This window comes from Leptinotarsa decemlineata, unplaced genomic scaffold, assembly GCF_025532065.1.
Source record: "Leptinotarsa decemlineata unplaced genomic scaffold, Ldec_3_MD MMD2_tig00000251_RagTag_RagTag, whole genome shotgun sequence".
Lineage (NCBI taxonomy): Eukaryota > Metazoa > Arthropoda > Insecta > Coleoptera > Chrysomelidae > Leptinotarsa > Leptinotarsa decemlineata.
This window is the reverse complement of record NW_027412547.1, coordinates 5103919-5117437: the sequence shown is the minus strand read 5'-3', so window position 1 is coordinate 5117437 and position 13519 is coordinate 5103919. Positions and strand designations below refer to the sequence as shown.

At 34.6% G+C, this 13519-nt stretch overlaps 1 long non-coding RNA gene across 2 annotated transcripts; it reads right to left on the bottom strand.

The window, feature by feature from the left end:
* Positions 1 to 4663: 4663 nt before the first annotated feature.
* LOC141481651 (uncharacterized) lies at positions 4664 to 7370 on the bottom strand. 2 transcript variants are annotated; one of them, XR_012465081.1, is made up of 4 exons: positions 6491 to 7370; positions 5912 to 6096; positions 5680 to 5845; positions 4664 to 5391 (listed from the first exon to the last, which is right to left on the bottom strand). It is a non-coding gene; the product is annotated as an uncharacterized lncRNA (long non-coding RNA). The 2 variants fall into 2 exon arrangements; XR_012465080.1 differs by having other exon boundaries at positions 4665 to 5391; positions 5912 to 7370.
* Positions 7371 to 13519: the final 6149 nt, after the last annotated feature.

The window sequence follows — 13519 nt, the reverse complement described above, 5'->3', positions numbered from 1 at the left end:
AGAGAGGAACATTGGTTCAGGAGAAAATTTAAGGAAGCCGCATACATGTTGTCCAACAACGTATTCAGCCAGACCAGCGTAGATATACGAAACATATGGAAACCCATCATCAAACGAAAAATGACCAACTCCCGCCAAAACGGTCATCTCTCACGGAATCAGTGAAGCGGAAAATGGAAAGTAGAGAAAGTATTTCAACGACCTATAAAATAGTCATCTATCGGAGGAATCAGTCCAGTCATCACCCGAAGATGATTGTAGATACCAACAATCGAAACGTCGTGAACTAAAGTGACTAGGAAACTCTACACTTTTTATTTTTAATTATTTTCTTTTTTCATTCGTTTAATTTTTATTTATTCAATTATTATATTTTTACTTGTAGGTTATTTCACTATCATTTCATTTCAGGTTTATTGTTGCTTAATATAATTTGTTATTTTCAACTATTCTTTTTTAATTATTCTTTTTTACTTGTTTCAGAGATTTCAAATCATTTTATATAGTAGACAATGGAAGTCCGAACTAGTGAAATTCACGAAAATTTTATTTTAATTAGTTTTTGTTTTCAACTTATTCATTCGTGCCATTCATTTCTGGGCTGATGAAAGTCTCAAAAATGGCTTTTATTTCATTCTATCAGTATTATAAAATCTATATGACGTAAAACACTTAATTATTGATATTTTATTCACTTTTGATTTTGAGTTACTTCACTAATTACGTCACTAAGTAGATGATATTGCTGAAGGAGCTTTCTAATTTCTAATTAAATCTCTATGCGAAGTCAGGTACAGAAAAGACCCTTTCAAAATCCACCATTCACACATAGAATCGGTTTTAGTTCAGAACCCAGGCAATGTTACCACCTGCTCCATCAGTCCCTTCAAACATATACACGGATCCCACCGATTCCGAGTAATTTTTATCGGTTGCTTTGAAAATATCTCCATTACGGATGATATTTTCAAAGCAACCGATAAAAATTACGTTACATGTCTAGTTTTATTGGACTTTAGTAAAGCTTTTGATACCTTAGACCGCAGTCTTTTATGTAATAAACTTAGACACTTTGGTTTGGATAAATGTGCCGTAGATCTTATCGAAAGCTTTCTGGAACACCGAACTCAGTGTATCAGCCTTGATCACTTAAAATCTGTAGTTTTGAACACCAAATTTGGAGTTCCACAAGGTTCCATTCTTGGACCTCTGTTATTTAACATCTATATCTCAGATTTCTACAAATGTATTAAATTTTGCAATATCCATCACTACGCTGATGACACTCAAATTTACTTATCTTTTCCGGAAGGCAACCTGGAAGCACAAGAACTGATAAATAGAGATCTCAATTCACTGTATAACGTCTCGTGCGCACATAACTTGACATTGAATGCTAAAAAATCATCATATATGTTATTTGGACCCAAATCTAAAAGGAGCCTTATTTCCAACCTCATCAAGATCCACATAAATGATGTTGCCTTGCCTTTCACTTCTGAATGCAAAAACTTGGGTTTGTGATTGACTCCGATTTGAGATTTTCTAAACATATCAGTCATCTTTGTAAATCGTCTTATAACATTCTCAGACAAATTTTTCCCAATAGAGACATTCTTTCTACACAACTCAAACTTAAGCTTTGCGAAACTTTAATTTTCTCTAAATTATCTTATTGCGATTGCATATATGGACCTGCACTTACTCAATACGACTCTCTTCGCCCCAAAGAATTCAAAACTCTTGTTTGAGATTTTCCTTCGGTATACGTAAATTTGATCACATCAGTAGTAGGTTTGATGACTCCGGATGGTTAAGACTTGAAAAACTACGCACTCTACACATCCTCACAAATACACATAGATTACTATTAACAAATAAACCTGATTATTTATATAATAGACTTGTTAGTTTTTCCCAGACTAACAACTATTATACTCGAAATGGATCTGTCTTGGTCATTCCCAAACACAACTCGTCACTTTTTACTCGAAGTTTCTCCTATATTTCCGCTAAGCTGTATAATAAGTTGCCCAGTGACTTCAGACTTCACACGATAATGACATTTAAAAAACGCTTGAAACTTCTGCTTAAATCCTGGTAATTGGTGCTCTGTATGTCGATTTTTGCAAAACCCTTATTATTATTCATTTTAATCAAGCTTTTATTATTGTGTTTATTGTTGTATTGGTTGATTTATCTTCTATTCTATACTTGTTATTATTATAGTTTTTATTGTATATTTTTGTAAGGTTGATTTGAAATACAGGTTATGCTGATAATCCGCCTGTTCATCTAATTTATTTTTGATGAAACAAGTCGATTTATTATTATTATTATATTACTAAAAGTACTTCCCACTATACTTTAATCACTATGAAAAACACGTCTATGACAACAAAAAAAAGGGTACTTGTTTATGTCAATTTTTATGCCTAACTGTTGAATGAATGAAAATAATCAAAGTAAAATATATGGACTTCGAATAGGTGTCACCATTCTGATTTTTATTCATTTGGACTACTACTGCAGACTGCTCAGAAGCATACCAGATCTGCAAAAATAGAAAAACGAAATTTCAAATAATTGCTTATAATTCAAAATTGGCAAAGAAGGGTTTCTTTGTGTTCGGATTGTCGCGCAAACAATATAAAATGAAAAGAGGAAAAATGAAATGTTACAGATGCTTAGTTGGTTCAAAATTTGTTCTATTAATTGCTATAGAAATGAAATTTTCAAGCATTGTGGCCAGAAAAATAATGTTTCGCTATAAACATTAATTTGCATATCTATTGGGATGCCAGAACAGAATGGTTCAAGCAGAAAGTGAATTGTTCAGCAAGCAAATAGGCTGTTTCCATCAGCTCGGCTTGGCCAGTGACTATTAAGATACATAATTGTAAGAACTAGAAAGCAGTTCATTTTCTAATTCTCTGACCGGGTAGTTCTCTATTTTCGTTTACCGTTAGGCTATTTTTTGTTGACACCATTTCTTGCTCTTCTATTGGTATGTCAGATTATTAGATAGCCTTGTTTATTTAGTGGACGCACCAGTCAAGTTTATTTATGACTCATCAGTGAAAGATCTTTTAAATATCGATCTAAAGTAATCAAACGTTCCTCTTATTGAGTGAATAAAAGAGTATCGTCTGAGAGATTTCATATGTTACATCAATTTATTTGATGTATTAATGGAATTTATATTCCTGTCCAACATCCGTCGAATCATATGTGTTTATATTTCGTGAAGTTTGAAATTATAATATTAACTTTTTATTTATTTCTTTCATTCCCAGCATCCTTCGCAGATCTCTTTGAAGTTGGTGTGTGTTTGAAATTAATTGTATACACGGAGAGTATTTCGTCATCCAATGGAAGTGAACTTTTGGAAATAATTTGTTGAATAACATAATTTAGCATGACCAAGTAACTATTTTTCATGAGGTTAAAACTGAATATATCAAATATTTGAAATCTCCTTCGTTCTAAAGTACATAATTATGCAACACGAACTTCAAGAAATCTCTTAGGTATAATGGCACTATACTATTCATTGCCCCAGGATGTCAGAATTATATTGTGTCGTTTATAATAATCTATTTACTATTTTAGAATGTGCATCTGTTTCTTTATATCAAAATTACCATAGGACCTACCATAGGACCTATATGTCGACGCGACATATATATACACACACACACACATATATATATATATATATATATATATATATATATATATATATATATATATATATATATATATATATAAGTACTTTTTGATCATTCCCATATTGATTTCAATTTAAGAGCCACCGGTAGACAGCTGCACTGAACCAAATAGGTACGTAATAAAAATGAAAAAAACATTGTATTCATGACTGCTGAACATTGATTTTCATCCGATGAAAGGTTTCATTAATATAATGTTACTTTTTTTATTACTTCATGTCTCAGTTCATTAAATAATAATCGATTATTGTATTAACAAACAAGAATCTTTGGCTCAACGAACATGATTACATTGACTCATTGATCTTGTTCATGGAAGCACTGAACATTTTTCACAAATCTCCTAGTCTATTTCATTGCATCAATGGAACAGTACATCATTTTAACGAACATGAGTTCGTTAATTCATTATGATTTGATGAAAAATTCATGGACTGGATTCGTCGTAGTGATAAATATATTGATTGAATGAATGAACATTTTGTACGTAATATCAGTGTACTTTGTTCATAAAACTGATGAATGTGTTTATAAAGTAATTAACGTGTTCACTGGATATTGAACTTTGAACTATGTTTTAACGTAATACCTAGTATATTGTACTGATGAAAGTATTCATTAAATCAAGTATTGTGTTCAGTGGATCTATATACTTTCGCATATTATTTTTTTAATTAGTTCCACTGGAACCTTTATTTCATATCATTATGTAATATAGACATTTCTGACTTGTTAGAAGGATTGAAATTATCACTTTATAAGCTTTCTGCAAAAAATTGGAAGGTGACATAAGATCTGTCTCTTCCGACCCTGATCAGTTTAATTGTTGCTGTCAGTATTGAAGCGCTTTCACCGACGATTGATCGTATTCCACTCAATTTTGATATTTTTAGTTGAAAATGAAATAATAAACATTTTTCGTTGATTTTTTTCTATAATGGTCTTGGGGTTTGGTTGTCTTCGGCGTTTCGCCCTCATCAATCATCCTTTCTCTTGCTGACAATGAAACAGTTTCCTCCTCAATACGTAATAAATATACCATTATACTGAAGTGAGGTACGGTGATATTCGAAGTAAAACTGTAAAAATCAAAGAAGTACGAATTTATTGATAATTCATTATTGTTGGTAACATTTTTATAATTATTGATGTTCATACAAAATACTCAAGCCTAATTAATCCTTATCAGTTTCCTGATTTTCCTTCAGATATTCTGATAATATATGAACTTTTGGAAAAGAATGACGGCCCTTTGTTAAAAAAAAGAGTTCTATAAAATTCCAAAGCATTTCTGATTCTAAAGGAAAATCAAGATCAAATAAATAAATGATTTTATATCATATTTACATATCTACAGCCTGGAGTATATGTAAAAATTGGTATCTGATATCATCAAAATAAACAGATATGTCTGTTGGGTACTTTATGTCATCTCCGGTACATAAGATAAATGGTTGAATCGACTTCTTCTTCGATTTCAAAAACCGTATGTGCTCTTCTACTTGTTGTTGGCAATTTCCAATATACAAAAAAGATTCTTGGGAATCCTTGATGGTGAATTTAGTCACATTGGATTTTCCAGAACTGTCCTTGGTGACTATTTTATTGGTAGGGACGAAATATCCATGGAGAGCCCAAAATACTACAGCATAGCGACCATCTAAAATCAATTAATGAAATATAAAATTAGTATGGTGTTTGATGAATGGATCCATAAACCATGCCGTGTGACACAGACCCATGAAGGGTCAGTCAACCTTATTTCCTCACAGAATCTCATATTCTTTCTACAATTTTTCTGGAATTTGGAAGACTGATATATGATTGGTGCATCATTGAATATAATTTTGTCCAAATACATAGTTATATTATTAGATCGGATTGTAATGTACGAGACACTTTATTTCTTTATTGTTATATTGTATTGCAGTAAGTAGATTATACTCACTTTCATTGACTTTGTCATCCTGTAATTTTTCTAGTAAAATTTTCACAGACTTATCCTTTACATTTGCTTGTAAAAATGTCACAATCCTTGAGAAATAATGTTCCCAGTTTCTCAGCAAAGCATTATGTTCCTGATGAGGAAAGGCAACATTGAAGTACATATCAATCTGAAAAGTATAGGTAGTCAGTCCTATAGTTTTTATAGTCAAAAATATCAAAGTATTTGCATTTACCAAACGATATCCAGAAGGTTGCTTGTAAAAATTCCATTTCAGAAATATTTCTGTTGAATTTTGTGCATTCTTGATATCGCTCAACCGATACTGCGTGCATGCCTTCCAGATGTGGTAAAATTGATCTGTTGTTACATTATCGTACTTCAAAGATGTCAAACAAGCCTCGACGTCTCCTTTAGGGCCTAAAAATGATATGAGATGTATTCTTTCACCGAATAATATTAGCCTTCCAATTCTATACCGTTTGACACAAACTCATGGTACACCCCACTTTTCTCCTTTGTGTCTCTAGTTGTATTTATGAAATTTGGAACGTGGAAAATGTTCTCTAGGCATCAATTTTCTATTCATGTGTTTTTTGAAACTACTAATATTTTGAAAAACTTGACTACAATCATTCTCACAACATCTAATTACGGAATTTGTCTCCAAATGGTGTCTTCGTTTGAAATGTTTAATTAATAACGAAAAGGCACCGATATTTTGACTGCAGATAAAACACTTCATGGTCTTACGTAAATGAAAATGAAAATAAGTAATAACGAATAAAACAAAATGAGCATATCTAATACGTACCTTTAATAAACTGTAGATTCAAATACCTAGGTACTTATTCAACTTGTGTGCCGATCTCGTTTCTCTTGAAGGAAGTTATGTGAATAGGTATTCCTGATAATTGCACACTGTATCAATAGGTACCTACGAAATCACGAATTACAATAGCACCTTCGCGTCTTGTTTTGGTTATTGAGATCTTTATGATGTCAATAATGTCCTTTTAACCAATGAGATTATGGAATTTCTACGTAGGAATTTGCGCTGTAACGAACTTTATGCATCGATGCTAGGGATGATCATTGTTTTCAGACTGAATTGCTGAATACGTACGTGGAAACCATGTATTATTTCATCATTCTACGAATATTGTACATTAAACAAACGTAAGGGTTCATGATTTCTGGCATGCTTTGATGTAATTTCGTACGTATTTAATGATAATAACGAAGACCTTTCGTTGAAACAAAGTATACATATGGTTATCTATTTTATGTATCATTTAATTGATTTATTAACCTGGGTTAACGATTCATAAATTCTTTCGTTCAATCGAAAAAACCATACATGGATTCAGTGTACTCATTTATTGTTTGAATACTAATGAACATTGAAATAATGTTCAGTATTCCTCAACTGCATTTTCGTGAGATGAAGTAAATATTCCTTGAAACAATGTAACAATAATCAAATTAATAAAATATTTTCATCTGAAGGGTGAATACGTTTATTGAATTATGGAAATTGTTCCTAGCTTTTCAATGAAAATGATTTTATTGATGATACGAACGCGTATATCGAATGATGACTAACTATTCCTGATACTAAAGAATTTTTCATTGAATTGACGTAAAAAATAGTGATGAATGGGGTTCATTGATAATATGTATAGGAGTTTTTTCAGTGTGCTTCAAACTATTGGGCATCGTCAGTACCAGGCAGGCGGTCCTCGATTGAAGACAAAATGAGAAAAAATCAAGAAAGTACTTAATAAAAATAGTTGCGTAAACGCAAGCGAAACATAAGTGGAACCACCTATTGGTGTGACACCCAAGTCAACTGGCCAAGTTTTCATGTCAGTGTTGGTAGTTTGACCAATCAACCGACAACTGCGGTAGCAGAAATTTGGGAAGCTAACCTGAAATGCCATCGGAAAACGAATCCACATGTTTCTAGAAATGATATGAAATCTTGAAAGGTTAATGCAGTCAAGCTGCTGGAAAATAATTCCATGAAAATCAAAAAATGAATGATTGGTCAAACCACCAACACTGACATAAAAACTTGGCCAGTTGACTTGGGTGTCACACCAATAGGTGGTTCCACTTATGTTTCGCTTGCGTTTACGCAGCTATTTTTATCAAGTACTTTCTTGGTTTATATATATATATATATATATATATATATATATATATATATATATATATATATATATATATATATATATATTTTTTTTTTTTCAAGGTCATGAACAATATTATTACCTGCTCTCAATTGTTACATATGTTGAATTTTTGGGTTCTTAGGCAGTCGTCTAGGAATAATGTCACATTTTATCTCAACACTCCGTGTACGAATATATTAAAAAAATCTCCAATTTATACAATGTGTGATACCTCTAATTTTGTCCTCTCTAGTCATGTCCTAGATATATTCAACTGCCGAATTATACAAATCAAAAGACATTTCTTCGCCAACTGACAGTTCTGTTTTAATTTTTTTTTACATAGATTCACAAATTATATTATGTAAGTTCATATTTGTAAATGCCACTGTTTCTCCTCATTCTCTAATTGGATTCATCCTGTAGAATAGTGTATGAAATGAATGAAATAAAATGGAATAAATAAATATATTGACATGTCTCATATCATTATGACTACTACTACTTTTACCTGGTTCCCCTTTCATCATAGAAATGCGGGGCCCCGCTGCCATAGTGGACTAAGCTACCCTTAGCGATACGTGTGACCGCCTATGAACCATGATATCATACAAATATGAAGGATATCGAGTGTTTTCAGATGAATCCAAGAGATGCTTTCATAGGACAGTGCACTAAGGAAATGATTAACAAATACACGAAACCATCAACAGAAAACAGCCATTTATATTAATATTATTATTATTATTTTTTCACCGTAGTGTGCGCTGGTCAGGTCCTATCCTCCGAAGCAACACACCGTGGGGTAAGTGATCATTGGGTCTGAGAATCATGTGCCCTGAGCAAGCGCAGTGAGCCAAGAATGACAGCCTTCTGCATCTGTGCGGCTAATATTTCTGCCTTAGTGCGGCAAGCCGGTATGATTTTAAGATTTGAGAATACAGAGGGCATCATTCCACCAAGGACTCCAGTCATCAGAACAACCATCTTGACAGAGTGATCTGGATAGAGTCTGCGGAGTGCGAAGAGAAAATCCGTTTTTCCTCCTCTATACGGACGATATTAGTCTCGACAGGAGCTGAAAACTCCACCACAAATATCGTTTTGCTCTGGTGGTCGAGAATGACTACATCAGGCTTATTAGCTTGCATGAGCCTGAGGGTGGGGAACGAATAGTTCCAATAAATTCGGCACTTCTCGTTCCCCACAACGGATTCAATATCCCCCGGAGCGTAGGGCAAAACCGGTGTCTCGTCAATACCGTAAGAGTGCCGTAGATGGTAATATAGCCGCGTTATGTTGATGGATATAGGCCGAGACCGCATATGCTCCGGTTCCGACTTCAGCCCACTCGACCTGAGAATAGCGAACGCCAGGCGCTTCATTATCATGAGTTTCTGATACTAAGTTATAGAAAACTGTGAAAAATGTCTGAGATGGAATGTTTCCTATTTTTCATTATTTCCAACTTGTAACCTCTGATATCTAGAATATACTTGAGAATATAATAGGTTAGGTTAGGATAGGCACGGTTGGGTTAGGTAACAGACAACAAAACATTGTTGTGAGTTTATTTATTTATTTCCCCACACTAGAATCTACAATGCCGCAAATTACTATTCGAGCCTATACTTCTCATTTAAAAAATTGGGGGTTGTACCTGTCATTCGACGAGGGTTGAAGTAAGGGGTAGCATTTTTTCGTTGGAGTATGTCAAACTATAATTTGAATTTGACGTGTTTCGGAATTTTGTTAAAATTTGTACCGTAACCGAAATAATGGATTGATTCCATTTGGCTATTACACACTGTATATTCTGATAGTTCTGACGAAAATATTAATATACGTTCCCGACTCGATTCGAAAATAAAAAGTTGCGGTGGAAATGTTGCTAACGCAATCCAACTTTACAACACCTTATGAAAGGAAATAATTAATTAAAACAACTCCAAAGGTATAAAAATGTCACGAAAGATCAGGCAAACACTTTTCCACGTCATCATTATAATTAATTGATTCATTTTCAATGTGTTGGCAATCCAACTATTGGGTTTCTCAACTTTTCCAGATGTCTTATTAGAAACATGTGATATGTTACCACTTCACATCAAACACAACGTAGAACGAAATGAAGAGATGCCGGCCACATAAATATAACGCAGAACCTCGAAAAATTATCCACGTAGGAAGCGTAGGAAGCGGAAAACATGAATTTTCCATTCAGTATGAACGTAGAGAAATGAGTGATATCAGAGGAACTCAATGATGAATATCAGTTTCTAACTTAATAAGTTTTGGGTTCGCTCCAATTCACTTAATGAGTTTCATAACGGTGTTAATTAGATGCGTCGGGCTACCTATCGGGCGCGTCCCCAGGTGGCCGATAGGGGAACGGCCAGGGGACTGGAGGTCCTGTCCGGAAAGCCAATGTGGCCTTACGAACGGAGTTGCCGGACTCCTGGTCAGTGGCAGAAATAAGTAGGGTGAGGGGAACTAAAACCCCTCAAAAGCCTTTGCAAAACATGCCACCGTGGACCAGGTGTAAGGAATCGTGCCGACATCTGAATGGCCGCAGGGTGATATGAGGTTACGAACAATCCCCTTGGGGAACTGGGCGAAACCTCATTGTAATCAGCCTACCACTGGTAATGCGGGGCTCTGCCAGAGGTGACCAACTCTTCCCTTGCTACTCGTGGGAACACACATGAATGTCCACCCTAATCTACCGCTTGGAATGGGGCTATACTTAGCAGATCACCTCCAACAGCAAGGGCACTTCCTGCGGCGGGCGCCAAGAGCTCCGCCTTGAATAAAGGCGAGGAACCGGCTGCCCCTGCAGGAAAGCTCCCTCACTTGTGAACCTCCACGGAGGGAACTCCAAAAAGGTTGAAGAAGCTGCGCAACGACAGTAATGTCGCTGTACCTTCCAAAACCTTCGCGGAGGGCACCGTGAGACACCTCAAGATTGCCAAAGAGAGTGTGTGTTCGGCGAGGCTTGGCCTATACCTGCTAATATAAAGGAGATGTCTCCTAGTGACCTGTTCACCTTCCTAGAAAGGACAGGATGGTCGATGACCTAGGAGGAAAACTCCTCGGGAGGATGTACAATGGGACACATGTGGCCTAAGTGCTGTGAGTCTACACTCACCCTCCCTACTGTACAGATACAGATGATTAGCTGAAATGGAAATTTACAAGATTTTTACAGGTGAAACAGATCACATGGTAACGAACGAAATTTTTTTCTATTGACTTTTGTGGGGGTTCTCCCCTTCCACAATCTGAGAAAAATGATGTCTAGAAAAAGTAAACTTTTCAGTTCATGTCTATAAATTACTGCATAAATTCAAAGTATTTTTCACGAAGAAAAAGGTTGTCAGTAACTTCTTTTCAACACGCTTTTATCAGCTTCACTTGTATGTTTGTTTGTAACTGACTCCTTTGGACTCGATTTTGATCAACTTTAAACGGATAGATGTATTTTGAACTTTGTACACTTATGAAGAATTGGTGACGATACAATAATTTCACGAGTTCATCTCATTATCCTGATGAGGGTCGCTAGGATTGAATAATTTCCTCCTACCGTCTCTGTGTGAGAGCAAGTGAGACAACCACACTATCTGCGCATGCGTATATATTTTATATTGAAACAAATGGACTACATGTTGATTACACAAAATTTTCCTGTTTTATTTGCGAATGGGACAGCAGAGACAGAAAAAGTCACTATTAAAATAAAATGTGGCTCAAGCGTGAGTCACTTACTCCAGGCCATAAAAATAATGAAAATAAGCCTTCAGTGAACCCTGATGACAAACTTTTACCACCGTTGCAGTCGGTCTGATGAAAAAATTTGTAAAAGCTTTGCATAAAGATGTCAGTGTGGATTTTTATATCTGAAAGATAAATTCCCCAAATTCAGCGACGCAAAAATTGAAGGGAGAATATTTGTAGGCTAACAAATACGATAACTTATGAAGGATAAGAGCTCTGAAGGAGAACTAAATGACCAGGAAAAAATCGCCTGTAAATGTCTTGTGAGTGTTGTCCAAAATTTCCTAGGAAATCATAAAGCGGAAAACACAAAGACCTAATAGAGAAAATAATAATGTCAGATAAAGCTTTGTGGTGTAATGTGTCCTAAAAAATACGTATATTTGACTCTCATCTAGATTTGGGTGCTGTGAGTGACGAACAAGGGAAGATATTCCATCAGGACATTTACTTAATAGAATGGAAATTGGGCCCAGGAATGCTAGCTGATTATTGTTGGAAACTCAGGAAGGACCTACCAGAAGACAATTATTCACGAAAATCATAAATATTTATTGTACATTAACTAATACATTTCACTGAGTATTGTTGATTTTTGTAATTTTCACCAAAATATATGCTTTGATGTCAAGACAAAAACCTGTTGTGTCAATTTTTTTTCATTGATACAATATTGGTTAGTGACCGTAGTAGATTCAAAGTTTGATATAAGTTTTCATGTGACAAACACAGATAAAATTTTGTTGACCAGTGCAATCTTCGACCCCACCTTTTCATTATGTTTATCAATGATTAGGTTTCGGTACTTCATTACTCAGATTGCTTGCTATTTGCAGATGACTTTAAGATATACATAATGTTCATAGGTGCAGCTGTGAAAATAATAAGTTATTTTTCAATATTAAAAAATGTACCACAATGACTATATCCCTCATAAAAAACCCTATTGAATTTCAATATAAATAAATGGACAAGCTCTTGAGAGCTGCTAAGAGGTTGAGGATCTAGGTGTAACATACGATAATGTCTTGTCCTTTGCAAATCATCTTTATGAAATAATATCAGTTCTTCAAATCGTATGTTGGGATAGTTGATGAGACAAACTAAAAACTTTAAGAATATCAATACAATCAAGTGTCTTTACTATACACTGGTCAGACCCAAATTAGTATCTGCTTCAATAATATAGTCAGGAGAAAGTCGGACATACAAAACAAATTCATGAGATACTTGTATTTTTAAAGATATCACACTAGAGCAGATCATATATATATATATATATATATATATATATATATATATATATATATATATATATATATATATATATATATATATATATATATATATATAGATATGAATATATCAATGGCCGTCACTTATATTCTACCACGCACAACATCTTGGCCACTGCTTCACAACACTATGTAACAAATCAAATCACAATGGAAATATGCAACACGAAAAACATCCTGTCGTTGAGTTTATGGGTGACGTGAATGCAAAGGTAACCGTCCCTTCATCTTTTTTCAGTTCTTGGGGTCAATGTTCTCTCTTCAATGGCCAGTCCATATTATGACGTATTGTTGCAAATTCAGTAACAGTAACGTCAAAGTTGCTGTCACTATGTCACTGATGCCAACCTTGTTTTCAACCACACTTCCCACCTTTCTCCAGGTAACCCTTCGTCCAAAGTAAAGTTTATTCCGCGTCCCCCCTTACATAGTAACCCTGTTATCAGCAAGTTTTTGACACTTTTGACTTTCAAAAATGTTCGACATTTCATTCAGCACGTTTTTCATACCGCCAGAATGCCAAACATATGTCAGCTCGATCGGTTCGACGTGGATGTTTTATTAATATACTCAAATCGACCGCCGTGTTGGTCG